The 14,781-nt window shown below is 39.3% G+C and overlaps 1 protein-coding gene across 1 annotated transcript in view; it reads left to right on the plus strand.

Annotated features, from left to right (window-relative positions):
- Positions 1-14,781, plus strand: part of robo1 (roundabout, axon guidance receptor, homolog 1 (Drosophila)) — a 352,432-nt gene that overhangs the window by 137,780 nt on the left and 199,871 nt on the right. The window lies entirely within an intron of this gene.

The following is a 14,781-nucleotide window of genomic DNA, read 5'->3' on the forward strand; positions in this document are numbered from 1 at the left end:
AAATGTTACTCAAGTCAAGCCGTGGAAATTGGACACCCTTTCTATGTTATTTTCAGGAGATAAGCCTCAAACGTTCTGACGCTTGTGACATAAAGGAGTAGAGTCAGCCAGAACCTCAATTTGCAGATTAAATGCACTCAGATGAGATGAGTCAATCGGTGAGAGAAGATCCCTGACCCTTTTTGCTTAAGTGGAAATAGAGTTCACCTTCTAGGGGCCCTGGGGGCCAGAGCAGAGAATCTCCTGCAAGTGTGTGTGTGGTGTTATGTTTGGAGAAAGCTTGCTAACATTCTGACCTTCACTGGAGAAACAAGTCGATAAGTGAAAAGGCGGCTTCAGCTACGTGGGTGATCCAGTGGAAGATGAGAATAGCTGGTATAGAGCATAGAGAATGACACTACAGCCTCAAGAGAGCACTCTCAGTCTTTCGCCATCTCACAAGGACAGAGATACAGTACAGATGATACTTATTGCCTGCCTAACTGTGGTACAAAAAAGGTACAGTTAGAGTGTTGTTGTGGACATTTTTTAATCGTTTAGTTCTTTCATTGGCATTAAAAATGTTGATTACAATTGTAATTGTTTCAATATGGACCAATAATAGTTTAAATAGTTTATCTGCTATACATCTAAATATTTTTTTCCTATATATCTTATACCTTCTCTTGTATCATCTGTTTTGAAATCAATTGTGCATCACGTTTCTGTGTATGTAGAATGTTCCAGAGTCCAAGTCATCTTAGGATGTTCCGTTTCAGTTAGTATGTTGGCATAGAAAGTTGACTATCTAAGTAGTAGGGCTGTGCGATATGACATATAATAAAAACCTTGTTACATAAACGTTTTACCTCGATTACGATTAATTAACGATTGAGTCATGATCGCTGTTGCATGTGATCTTCCTCTCAGCGATCTTGTCCTGTCACTTTATATGTGCAATTATTTACACTAGGTTTTTACTTATTCACACAGAACATGTCTTTGTGTCTAAATGCGTGATGCGGCGCTCAGGAATCGTTTCAAAAAAGCACAGCACAGAATGCCTACTCCACCATGTTGCCGTCAAACACAAAAGTTGCCGTAAACAAAAGCGTGCAATGCTTTCCCCGCCTCCTTCATCTTCTGATTGGTCCATTGTTTTGGAACTGACATTGATGAGCGGCGATGCATGTAAAAATTTAAATTCTATTAACTCGACACAGCGTGGTGTGTTCACACTTGTAGTTTGGATTGTTCGGTTCATTTGGTCCAGACCAAAAAGCAAAATGATACATTTGGTCCTGGTCCGCTTGGCGTTCACAATGGCAACTTTGACATTGAACTTAAAGATGCCAAACCTAAAGGAATAGTGATACGTTCACATCCTGATTGGTTGGTTCTAACAACATATTTCATGACAGAACACTTCAAACGAAAGGAAAAGGTATGTTCAACGGGTGTATGACATCAAAGTATTCACTGATCGGTCTGATCAGCACCGCTTTAAGTTGAATACACCTAATGTCATCCGCTGCACTAAACGCGCTCATTGTTTTGTGTATTTGATTTTATTTTCACCACCTGCAAACTCACAAAAGCTCATACAAGGCACTTTACCCCCTCATTGCTCTCTGTTTGCCCTCTGCTCATTTTGTTCTGGATACACCGCTTGTTCTCTACGTGAAATCATGTTACATAGTGTTGCATCTTGTCATTACTTTCTGTTTTTGGTTCGTTTAGAAGTATTTGGTTCTTGTTGCATTCATATTTAATTAGAACCGCACCAAAGTTCGTTTGGAACTCTATTAGTGCAGTTCATTTGAGTAAGTGTGAACACTGCCATCCAAACCCCGGTGCGCACCAAACAAGCAGACCGAGACCGCTGAAAAGATGGGTCTTGGTCCGCTTGTTTGGCGCGCATCAGGGTTCGGATGGCAGTGTTCACACTTACTCAAATGAACCACACTAATAGAGTTCGTTTTAATCGAACCAAACATGACAAGTGTGAAAACACCCTTGAACATGCCACTCATGTGCGAGATTCTACAAAAGACATGAGTACAATGCTCATACACATCTGTTTAGCGCAGACAACACACGCGGTAGTATGTTTTTAATGGGAAAGTATTAAAAAACCGACCTGAGGAATTTTTCGATTACTTTTTGATTAATCATCCAGCCCTAGCAAGTAGTATGCAACAAGACAGTTGAATAGAGTTTCCAACAGAGCTGTAATCTTTGTAGACTACTTTTGTGCAAATAATAACCATGTAGTTCCGTCTCAAAAGCTCTTAGTCTCAAAAACGAGCATCAAAGATGCATCACATTGGTGATGTTTGTGAAGGCAAACAGATCTCGTGTGAGAGCACTGACAGGCTATTTTTTTCCAACTTTTTGGAACAGAGATTGTAGAGAAATAGGAAAATTGAAGGTCAGCACAGCAAATGTTTGTCTGGACATCTTTGGCATTTCAAATGTATGCCATGAAAGCTTTACCCTTATCGAAGATTGAATCTGAAATAGAATGAAAAGCTATGTTTGGGGTGGTATGATAAAGAATCTGTTTGTGATATGTAGTCTTCATGCATCACATGCTGCATCAAACTTGTCTGCGGTGGTTCCATATGCACCTGGTTGTCTGGACGTGACAGTCTGAGACTGAATTAGTCCCATCTCCCGTGCATCCTCATTATGGGGTCCTGTTAAGGCCTAGAGTCCTGACCTTGAAGGCCCCACAGTCATTAGTATGGCCGCCTTTCTAATGCCTTGTATTATAAGGGCCATGATTTTTGCCTCGGGACGTGCAAATGCAAATCTCCCACACGTTCGGGGTTAAATTTTTCCACCCCTCATAGAACACAAGCACTCTTACAATGGAGCTTATCCACAAAGCATATTCCCCACAAAGCGTTCGCTTCTCCCCAGGGTGGAAAACATGGCAAATACGGGTCCTTCCTTTAGGTCCGATCCCACTTGAGATGTAATTACCTTCACCGCAGTCAACCAGAGGGTTTTCTCCACAAGAGGAGAGGATGTGGGCACTTCTTGTATTCGTTTTCCCCCATCCAATCTCTTTTCATCACAAATCCTGGAGCTTAACTCGACCCGTGTCCCAGGAAATAGGGCCATCAGGCTAAACTCTCAATGCCGAACCAGGCTAATTCTGTCAAGAGCGACTGGAGTGCTGTGGAGGATGAAAGGAGAGGACTAGTTGGAGATAAGAAGCTGGTGGTGCTGAGGTTCTCATTATTCTACAACATGTCTGTTTGGCACGGGATAAAGAATTTAAATTTGTTTATTATTGCAGCTGAGATTAGTACGGGTGAGGGAATACAAAATAGTCTTGTCGTTGCCAAGTGCTAGCTAGGCGCCATTTGGTACACAAAATTAAGTGGCTTTCAAAATTCCAAAGTAGTAGTCGTTTTTAAGCTCGAGTCGTAATGCACTTTCCTGAAGGGAAAAAAGACGAGCAGAAAAAGAAAGTTCGACGCCCCCCTTTTTGTGTTGAGTCTGGAGGTCCATATGGTCCCCTCATGACTGTCAAATGAGTTTGCACTCAATTGGCAGATTTGAAAAAACTCCTGCTGGTTCCAAACCAGCATATTCAGAAATGCTGACATTTCTAGCTTAGAAAAAAATTCTGATGTGCATCCGACTAGCCATTCAGTAGCAGTGCTATATTTAAAACGCAATTTCCACAGAAATGACAACCCCCATCAGTTTATTTGAATACGGCAGAAAATCACCAAAAAATCCTTGGGTATCTCAACAACAGTACTTTAAAAACTCTCCAAAACTTCCCAAACAAGGGGGTGGCTGGAGAACTTTCAGCAGTGCCAAGTTGCCACAGGCAATGTTATGAAAGTGCATCCAAACAATGTATTTCTCCCACATGCTGTTTTGCCATGGAGGAGTGAATGTGTTCAGTCATCACAGGCCGGACTCTCTGCTCGCTGGGGCATGAGAGTACGCAGAGGGTGAAAGTTCTCGCAGAGTGTCATAAATCTGCATGGCACCTGCTCCCCCGCACTCCTTCGGCACGTGTTGTGAGGTCAGTGGCACCGCATAAGCTGTACATCATATTTATAGTGCTCATCGCTGCAACCTGCGTGTTTTGGCAGCTGACGGCAACAGGGAGACAGAAAGAACCCTTGCGGTGTTTCTGTCGGAGGAAGGACGTGCTTTTAAAAGCAGAGGACGTGAGAGAGGGAATGTAAGAAGTTGAACGTTAGAGCATGTGGGAAGGAGAGTGAGGTAAAAAAAAAGGTAACTTTTTTTTGGCCATTACTGCCGAGATCTATCTCACATGTGAGTTCCAGGTGTTAGGCCATGTCAAACATGTTGTAAATCCAGCCGTTTGTGGTGCAAACAAATCCACTTGAGAGAAATATATGAATTTACACATGCAGTAGCAGATGTTTTTGTACGTCAATGTGATTTGGAAAGTAAATGCTCAAGAATAAGCCAGTTTCTCTGTAAATCAGAAGGAAGCACTGGGTGCAATCCTAAATAAATCAAATCAAAATGAAGTGCAGGGTTTTCAATATTTTGCATCTCCGGTTGAGTCATTCTAACCAGTCAAAAGCCATACTAGCTTCACTCTATTAGAATGAATATTTTAGACTGCATTTGAGACTCAATTTTCTGGTGCTGAATTAAATGCGACATCTTGGGTTTTTGAGAGCTGGAAAACAGATGGAGGCAAATGTCAGAAATCGCACCTTTGCAAAGGCAATCAAAACTTTAGAAGCACAACTCTTGCGTGTTGGCATGTGATGACATTCTCCCAAAGATTGTCAGTAAAAGGAGAAGTTCAATTCCAGAATAAAAATGTTCACCTCCAACTTCACAATCGTCCAACATTGTTGTACAACCTTTTTTTAAAGGGTGTCTTCATAAGCATTTGTGATTACAAAGTATATACATTTTATTGTTTTAAAAAATGGCCAATCGTTTTGCTAGATAAGACCCTTGTTCCTCAGCTGGGATCAATGTAGAGCCCTTTGAAGCGGCACTGAAACTGCATTTGGACCTTCAACCCGTTGGCCACCATTAAAGCCCACTATATGGAGGAGAAGTCCTGGAATGGAAAACCTTAATTTCTTTTTTACTGAAGACAAAAACATTTTTATTCTGAAAGTGAACTTGTCCCTTAATTTGACTTTTTTTTTTTTTGTTGGTGCTGTAAACCCTGTTTTTATCAAGGGTAATGTGGGAACAATCAGCAAAAGTGCCACTTGTTCTTCCTGCACAGTCATGTTTTAATCATTACTCAAGATACATATGCTTTGATTAAGGAATATCGAGTTGTCCTTGCTGCAGTGTAGTGTAAAGTTCCCCAGGTTTGTTCCCGCTCCTGCTCTGCGGGGCTGCGTTAATAATTCAGCAGGACTGCTGGTGAGGGTCTTGTCCAACAGCTTGCGAGGCACCGATTGGTCGAATCCCCCGTTGCGAAGGTGGGGAGGGCACATGGAAGCCAAAGACAAAGGAGCTACTTGGCTCGATTTCTCTTAGACAGCTTCTCCTTTCATTTAAGCCTCTCCAGCCAGTAAACCAATTAAGCCAATTAAGCATGAAAACACAATGCATCTTGTTCTTGCCAGTCTGCATAAAGGATACGGGGAGAGCAGGGGGACGTGCTTCTTTTTGATGAGGCTAGTTAGAGATTGGGACAAGCTGAAAAGTCCCATAGTCATCCGAAACACCATTGTTTCTTTGTTAATGTATCTGGATCCTGTCGGCCTGTTACTCCTGGTGCACTCGTGCATGGCATTGTGCAAATTAGATGTCGTAGAGGTAGGCTCAATGTCAGGATATGTGAAACCACATAACTAGTTCAGTCTGGTTGTTTTACCAATGCAGTTTTTTAATTGCGATCTTCACAATTCTCAATCCCAATGGTAGTCTCAGTCTCTTGAAAAGATACTGGGTGCTAAAGAGGATTCAGCCCATGCAAGCGAGCGGAAACGCAACAGCCTGTTTACCCGCTAGCCAAGTTTTGTGTCTCCCAATTGCGGCGTAATACAAAGCTCTCGCGTTCTTTTGCACTTCCCTCATTTTGCCGTCTGTCTTTTTTTCTTGTAATGTTAGTTGTGGCAGGGTTCTGCATGGAGGGCCTCTCTGAATGGCAAAACAGAAACAGATTTGTTCAGCTGAACAGATTTGTTCAGCTCGCCCCTCAACCCATCCACCCCCATGTCTGAAGGCACAACACAGGGTTTGTAATGAATGAAGAGAATGTCCTTTTTATGCTGGTTTCGTGCTATTCTAATCCTTCATTCTTTGTGCGCTTTCCGGACGGATGTATTTTTGCATTATATTGAAATGTTTGTAGCTTTGTTGTGCCTCACCTCTTCTCAGCATTGATTAAAAGCACTTTTTTCTGTTGATGTTTTAATGTGCATCTGCGGTTGAACCGTATCCTGGTTGCAACCCAGATGGCCCTCCGTGAGACATTCTTTCCCAGTGACAACACTTGCGCTGAAGATGTCCTGAGAGATCGCCCTGAACCTAGCTTGGTTGTTTCTTAGCCAGGCTGACAAGTCACGGAAGTTTTCTGCTTGGAGGAATCTCTGGGAATGACAGGGTGGCACTTAGCGCCCCACAGTGTTTCCCAGCCAGTGTGGCCTCGTGTCAGAGGTCTAAGGGCAGAAGCTCAGCGACGTCCTCACAGGATTCACTCCTCATCTGAGGTCCGAACTGATTTGTCAGTGCCCGTATGGAGCTGCTCAGATAGCTGTGTGATCTGTGTTCTTGTACTTCACTTAGATGATTTGCTGTCTTTCATTATAGCTGGGTTAACATGGTGACACTGCAGATGATTTGTATCTTCCTGCCAACTTTTTCTTGATGATCGCTGAGATTATCTTTTTTCCCTTTGTCCGTTGTTTTTTGGAAAACGATGACTGTAAGAGTTTTTATGGGATTAGGAAAACATTTTCTCTAAAGACGTCAACCACAGTCATCTTACAATGGTTTAGAATAGAAAATCTTTTAAGTATAGATAATCATTTTGTAATGTGTCAATATAAAAGGTAGGAAACCCAGTTCTCTTATGTTTTCAGCACATGGATTGAAAAGGAAGCTTTAGCATAGAATACAGAATTTTAAATGAAGTCTGTAACTTAGGTAAATAAACATGATTTTGTTTCCAAGGACAACATTTGAAAACTTTTTGGCAGGAGTGGTAGAGGATAATATTGGAATCCTCTGAAAACCTTTTTCTTCCCATAAGAGTGGGCGCATCCATTCGTAAATTTTATGCGTCTCATCTGCCTCTAGCTATTTTTAGCTTTACAAAACAGCTTGTTTTGCTGCTTGATATTGCAAATTGGCGAGTCTTATCGTATTATTGTAATGTATTATCTTAATTATGAGCACACTGGTTTGTAGTGCAGACAGTTTTACCATTTACTGCACTTCGTTATTCTTCTTGCCATTTCCCTATAGCGGCTAATGAACCGAACGTCTCGCACATTCACAGAAAACGGCTTACTTCCACGTTGAATAAGGTGAATAACCGCCACCTATTGTCATAGAGTTGCATTTTTGAAGGCCTAAACATGCTTGAACTCATGAAACTTTGCATACATGCCGAAAGGGCTGAAAAATCATATCTGACATGGGTTTCAGAAATGGCTGTGGCAAAATGGCTCGATAGCGCCACCTATAACATTTCAACGAGGTGCCCCTCGACCCATGTTTCACATACGTGTATGAAATTCGGTAGACACATGTAACACACCAATACCTACAAAAAAGTTCTTCGGTACGAAGTCCAAACCCAACAGGAAGTCTGTTATTTTTAATTTTCTCTGCAAGTTTTGTGCCGTTTTTTCTTTTTTCAGGCAGTCTCCTAGAGATTTAAATTGATCAACACCAAATTTAGTCAGTGTAATCTATAGCCCTTTGTGACGTTAAATTACAAAGATCTAGAGTTTTCGTTGAAGGGCGTATCCATGGCGGCCTGATGAACTTCGATGTTTCGCCATGAAACAGGAAGTTGTTATAATTCAGGCATACAATGTCCGATCTGCTCCAAAACAATGTTTGATAACAGTCCTGTCCTGAATACATGCCCATATTTAGTTATAGTTAGTCATAGCACCACCTGCTGGCAACAGGAAGTGTCATGTTTTATGCTATAACAAACTCCTCATAGCGATTCATTGACATCAACATTATATTTGGTCAGTCTACTCTAAAGGCCTTTGCAATGTTAAATTGCGAAGATCTTGAGTTTTCGTTAAAGGGCGTGTCTGCTGGACTGACAAAGTTTGATGTTTCGTTATGGAAAACAAAGTTGTTAAAACTCAGCCATACAATATCTGATCAGCCACAAGCTTCATACGTTTGATAAGAGTCCTGGCCTGAACACATCTAAAGGCAAATATTAGTTATAATCATAGCGCCATCTGTTGGCAACAGAATATGTCATGGTTTACACTAACTCAAACATACCATGTTTAATCTGCACCAAACTTCATAGTCCTGGCTTGAAGACATCTCCATGTCAATATTCAGCTATAGTAATGGCGGAAGTTTGGCACATATATATGACTTTGACATATTCTTCCTATGTTCCTATATATCTTAAAGCCACCGGGTGGCGGTGAGCCCAGATGCGAGGGCCTTTTCAACGCTGCTTGGAGCTTTAAATTTTGTATTATAATTTCAAAAAGCTAACGTCAGACCGTTATGTTTTTGCTTTACAGATAATTTTGAAATTATACAACCTAATTTACATCAAAAACTGCTCATGCTACATCTAACATGTTTAGATCTTGATTAAAATGTTGTGGCTCTGCAACTGTTAGATATAAAAGACAGTCAGGGAAAAACAAAAAACGTTATAAACCGTGAAACCGCCAGAATCCAAAAGTGATCAGATTTTTGGTTTTATCCGGTTATTGCAGTGTGAACAAACAAATCTGCAAAACACCCCTCAAATCTCGCCCAAGCTTTCTTGAATAAAATCCCAAGATGCACTACCCCCCGTTGCGATAAAAATGTGACATTTTCCTCTTTCATGTTTGGAAAGCGAGCTTTTCTTCTCTCTATGGGGAGTATTGTTCTTGGAGAATGTTTTTGTTTTAGCCTGCGCTGTTTTGTTAGGTGATGCTGCTTGAAAAGGAGGCGTAAAATAGTCTTAGTCAGGGGGAAAGGGAATGTGTTTCTCTCTCGCTCACTGCGTGTGTCAAACCCTCGCCCCCATACCGATACAGCCCAGGGTTGATGAGGGGGGTCCATCCACGTTGAAAGAGACGCCCCAGCATGGAGTCCCGAAAGGGACCCCTTTTTCTCTTACCCACACAGAGACATCACAAGAATAGAGAGAACATCCTCCAAACCTGGCTTTGAATATCAAACAGCGCAAACAGGATAAAGGTTATTATGTGTAAGATATTGAAATCCAAAAAAGGGGAGTGGTCCTCGCTGACCATATTACCTATAGTGTCTCGGTTTGCGCTTGGCGCATTAAAAAAGTTCCATCATGTGGCAAGATAAGAAATAAACCCTTCATGACAGGGAATCAGGAGGTTTGGTTTGGTTTTTGGGAAGATTGAGATTTAATACATAATGGATTGTTTTTATGGATAACGTTTGGATCCTAGAAAGTCGTCTGATGAAGGAAGGTTGGTGTGTTAATGTAGATATTCATTTAGCAGAATCATTTGGCAAGCTTGAAGATAATCTAATACGTTCAGAAAGCATCCACCATGGAGCCCATCGCTCTGGTCGTTTGTGTTTTGGCAATGTTCGTCATGATGGGCGTCCAACATGGAGGAACTCCAGGAGTCCCCCGCCATGCGAGCCTCAGGAACCCATCAAACCATTGGTGTAAGCATCTACGAGGAAGCTCGCTAGGAGCCCATCGTGGCCCAACGACACCTCGTCATCACAACAGCAAGGCGCATAAATGCTACCAGGTCTTCCAGAGTAAGTTCGCAATAAATGCATACATGAGGGTTAGATTAGCACTGAATTATGCCTGGAGTTTTATGTGTTGTACACTGATTTAAAATCGCTGTACAAGCTGTTTCATGCTGCTGAGAAATGTTGAACTCTTTTGATGAGGGTTTAGTGCTCAAATGAACAATGTTAAATCAATGAGCTCAGGGTTTTTTTGTTTTTGTTTTGGAAACGCTACACAGGAGGTTTGATGTAGAGGAACGGGAGAATTGTAGTTTGGCTGTCCTTGGGTGTTCTTAGAGGACAGGTGAAGGATGGATATTTGGCTCGGATGTTGGACGCACTCTTCTGTCTCCTCGAAATATAACTGCCACTAGTATATCAGGATGTTTGACACAACTCTGGACTGGTGAAGGTCGAGAACTTTGGTGATGGGATTTGAGATTGATGTGAATGGACTGTGGTTTTGTAGTTTAGAGCTAAGCCTGCACTGTGTTTTTTAGGTTATTGTGGGGTTTTTGTTTGGCATACTACCAGTGGAAAGATTAGACACACTGGACTGAATTTGTTTCAGATGGTCGGATGTTAATATCTTTATTCACGAAGTTAAAAACCTTTCTATTCCAAGTCATCCATTTAAAAAATGCATTCAAGTCTTTAGATTCAACGTTTTTTGTGTTGAAAAGTCTAAAAAAAATGTATATATATATATATATATATATATGTATTATTTATTTATTTATTTATTTTTTAGTACATAATTCCCATTGAGTTTATTTCATAGGCTTGATAATCCTTTATTTGTGAAGTTAAAAATCTTTGAATCTAAAGACTTGAATGCATTTTTTAAATGGATGACTTGGAATAGAAAGTGTATTTGTGGTAAAAAGTCCAAAAAATTATATATATATATATATATATATATATAATTTTTTTTCTTCACTACATAATTCCCATTGAATTTATTTAATGGTTTTGAAAAGAGTCACAGTCAAAACATTAACCTTAGTAAAAAAAGTAATAGATTTAAAATGCCTTTATTTTATACTAAGTATAGTTCAAGTCTATTAACTGACATATCACTTGAGACTTACTGATATAAAAATTGTAATTAAACTTTATTTGAAGTACTTCTTGTACACAATGCACAGTTCTTAATATTAATCATAAAATATGTTTTAATGTCACTATCTTAAAATATGAACAGTCTTTAAATGGGACACATTTAAAGTGTACCTAATGTATACTTGCAATAGTTCTACTTTAGCACAGTTAAATTGTATTTAGCAATTAAGGAATTATTCACTGTCCTGTGCTTTTTAATTTACTCTATATTAAAAAGGCAAACTTCCTGGGCATTTCCAGAATTTGACCCTTACTTGAGCATTTACTGATGTGGCTCAGAGTAATATTTCTTGCTTTGTAAGAAGTTGTGGTAAAAACAGCTTTGTGTTAAACTTTAGAGGGTCAGTGAGGGAAAACAGGGCTGTAGGAACAAAAGTATGTCTTATTTGTGACCCTGGACCACAAAGCCAGTCTTATGTAGCACAGGTATATTTGTAGCAATAGTTAAAAATGCATTTTATGGGTCAAAATTATCAATTTTATGCCAAAAAAACATTTGGATATTAAGTAAAGATCATGTTCCATGAAGATATTTTGTAAATTTTCTACCATAAATATATCAAAAAATCATTTTTGAGTAGTAATATGCATTCCTTAGAACTTCATTTGGACAACTTTAAAAGCGATTTTCTCAATATTTAGATTTTTTTGCACCCTCAGATTTTCAAATAGTTGTATCTTGGCTCAATATTGTCCTATCCTAACAAACAATACATCAATGGAAAACTATTTATTCAGCTTTCAGATGATGTAGAAATCTCAATTTCAAAAAATTGTTGGTTTTGTGGTCCAGGGTCACATTTCTGTGTATTTCATATTCCAAAGTATCTTTTTGAATTGTATTGAGACCAGCAGAGGGCGGTGTTGGGTTATGTATGGCGTGGCTGCCAGATGAATGTGAAAAACCACACATCTCTTTACAGCCACTGCTTTTTAAAATCTTTTAAGTATAACAGAAAAAAAAATTATAATAAACCACAACCTTAATTGAGGCATATGAGGTCAACAAATGCAATTTTGTAGATAAAGACAGACAAACACGCACACGAACCAATTTGAATCCAGCCTTTCCAGTAGATATGCAAATAAACTACCCCGAAAGTCCACATAAACGCGTCGGCTTTTAAAATAATTAAGAGCAAATTATTCTGTTTCACCAAAGCGGGGAATGCCTTTTAAAATGTAAATTCATTAAAGTTTGATCAAACAGACTCTTGCTTTGAGGGGAACCGTTTCTTTCACAGGCGAAGCCGCGCTGAAGAGGTTAATCAGTGTTGCCAGATCCAGCTAGAAATCTGTACGAATGTAATTACTTGATTTCATTCATCTGCTTCATTGTAGGATAAAGTCGCATGAAAATACACGTTGAGTCTATATTAAGTTAAAGTGCACCCTGCTAGAAATGAAGTGGCTTTTCAATAATGTATCCTTTTATAAGATAATTGAAATGACTTGTGTGGAAATATTATGGAAGCATCAATGGGTTAATCCTTTTAAGTTTAATACGTGATTTTTTTTTTACTATTTTATAAGATTTAAACCATTTTATTAGATAATCTCTTTAATGTGTTGCTATGTTTGCATCAAACAAATGCAAGTCATTATTAGTTACTAATTTTTATAGTAATTTTTATACATTTAGAAAATGAAGATTGCATCCGTTTTGTGGAATTCCCCCCAATGTTTATATTAAAATACGTTATGAAAAATAAATAATCCCCAAGTCTCTTATAAGCGGAACTGGCAACACTGAGGTTGATTCTCCTAAGGAACAATCCATTGTTCAGTCCTCGGAGGGGGAGCCTGGGACATACCATGCCGTTTACTATTCATGCAGTTTGAATGAAGTACCGTTGTTTCAAATCCCCTCAGCCCGAAGTGACGGGGGATCTCAATGCATAGATCCAAATATTGAAACACTGAGGGGAAAAACTGCAAGAAGAGGAGAAAACAATAAAGGATAATTATTGGAATTACATTTGCATTCACAAAGCAATGGAAATGTGGAAGTGATCTACATCCAATGGACTTCAGTCAGCAAATTCTTCAGCATCAGCTTCTGCTGTTCCAATGGAAACTGAAGTTTCTGAGTTAGAAATGACTTATTCACGTTGTTTCTGAACGATGTGACATTGGTCGCTTTTCTAGGCTGGGGACCTTATTGCATTGAAAACTTTGGGAAAGTGTTCGACTTCGTTTCTTTTCACTGGCTTTCTATGGGATCTTTTGGGATGCGATCAGCGGATACGAAGTGACCAACTCTGCGCTTGCAGAATTATTATTTTTGGGGGGTCATTTCAATAGCCTGCAAGGCTTCTTTAAACTTTTTTCGAGCTTTTCATTCATTTTGGACTCATGGAGTGCGTGTTTTGAACACATATAAACTGGATTACTATCAGATTAACGGGGACCTTTAAAAAAAAAGGCAAATTTGCGGAACACTCAAGCATTCTGGAAAACTGAAACACATTGCAGTTGGATATTATGAAGGATCAGAAACGCACAAAAATCTGATTTATTTGAATTTTTATTATTATTATTATTATTATTATTATTATTATTATTGCGGATTACACAGCTCACCAAACGCGAATATTTGAACCATGACGGGGAGAGTTATTGGATTCGTGCTTTTTATCGCAGTTATAATACACGTTTGCACAGGTACGTACATTTAGTAAATAATCCATGTTGTACAAGCACTTTCAACGCAGTTAAATGAGATGAACGCTTGGCTTTTGCAAGTCTTATACAAGTCAATACTGTGGTGATATTTTCGTACCAATTTGTCTGATTCTGTTTTGTATGTGTCTTAACTGGATCATTTTCAAACTCTCCGTACCTATTCGACAAAGTTATCACAAATTTATTTTTGTATAGACCTTATCTCCTCATTTATCATACTCTGTTAATGTAGCAGTGATAGTACTCGCTGAAAAGCATTATCTTGGCATGCTTGCTTAAGAATCAAAACGTTTGCTTTGCTTTAAGATCACAGATTTAGTAAAGCATGCGAAAGCATTAAGTCTAGGTATCCCATAACTATGCTTCAGGCGTAACTTTTATTTGCCAATACTTTTTGAAGTAAGGTGAGCAATGAGAACGGTTTGTTCTTTCTGCATGACACTATTCTGTCAATGTAGGGTCCAGTGGTTATATGCTAAATCAAAGCGGATGTAATTTTCAGTTTAGTCAGCATTAGTTAGAAACAGCGCTCCCTTGGTTTTGACTGGAAAAGCCTTTGGTTTGGAAGTGTGGAACCCTGTAGAAATGTATTTTAAAGCCTTCTTGGTGCAAGCAGTGCTTTTAAGATGTTTAGAAGTGTTCTTAAGTACCACCATTGAAGTACATTGTGGATGCTTGGCTTCCTTAATGTGTTTTGTGTTTGTGCTAAACCAGTTTGTCTTGTTCTTGTGAATAAGAAAACCATTTGTTGCTTTAACCAAGCATTTGGGCAAAGTTCACTATATTATTATTTTATTATTCATCATTCATCCTTTTATTATTATTATTACACTTAGCATCCTCATAAACTTCAATTAATGATTAATCATTCAAGTCTTTCCTATATTTGTATGCACTGACGTTTGTTTCCGGTACTTTGGTTTAAACCATCCCATAGCTGTGCCTAGACCGTCCCATTCTGAGATCACTGTCCCTCCTTTAGTTTCCAGCCTCTGGCAGGCCCGGGTGGAACTGCTCTGAGCAGAGATTTTGACAGAAACCTTAAGCCGAATGTAATAGACCTGCATAATCCCGGGTTGA

The sequence above is a fragment of the Garra rufa genome, chromosome 14, assembly GCF_049309525.1.
Source record: "Garra rufa chromosome 14, GarRuf1.0, whole genome shotgun sequence".
Taxonomy (NCBI): domain Eukaryota; kingdom Metazoa; phylum Chordata; class Actinopteri; order Cypriniformes; family Cyprinidae; genus Garra; species Garra rufa.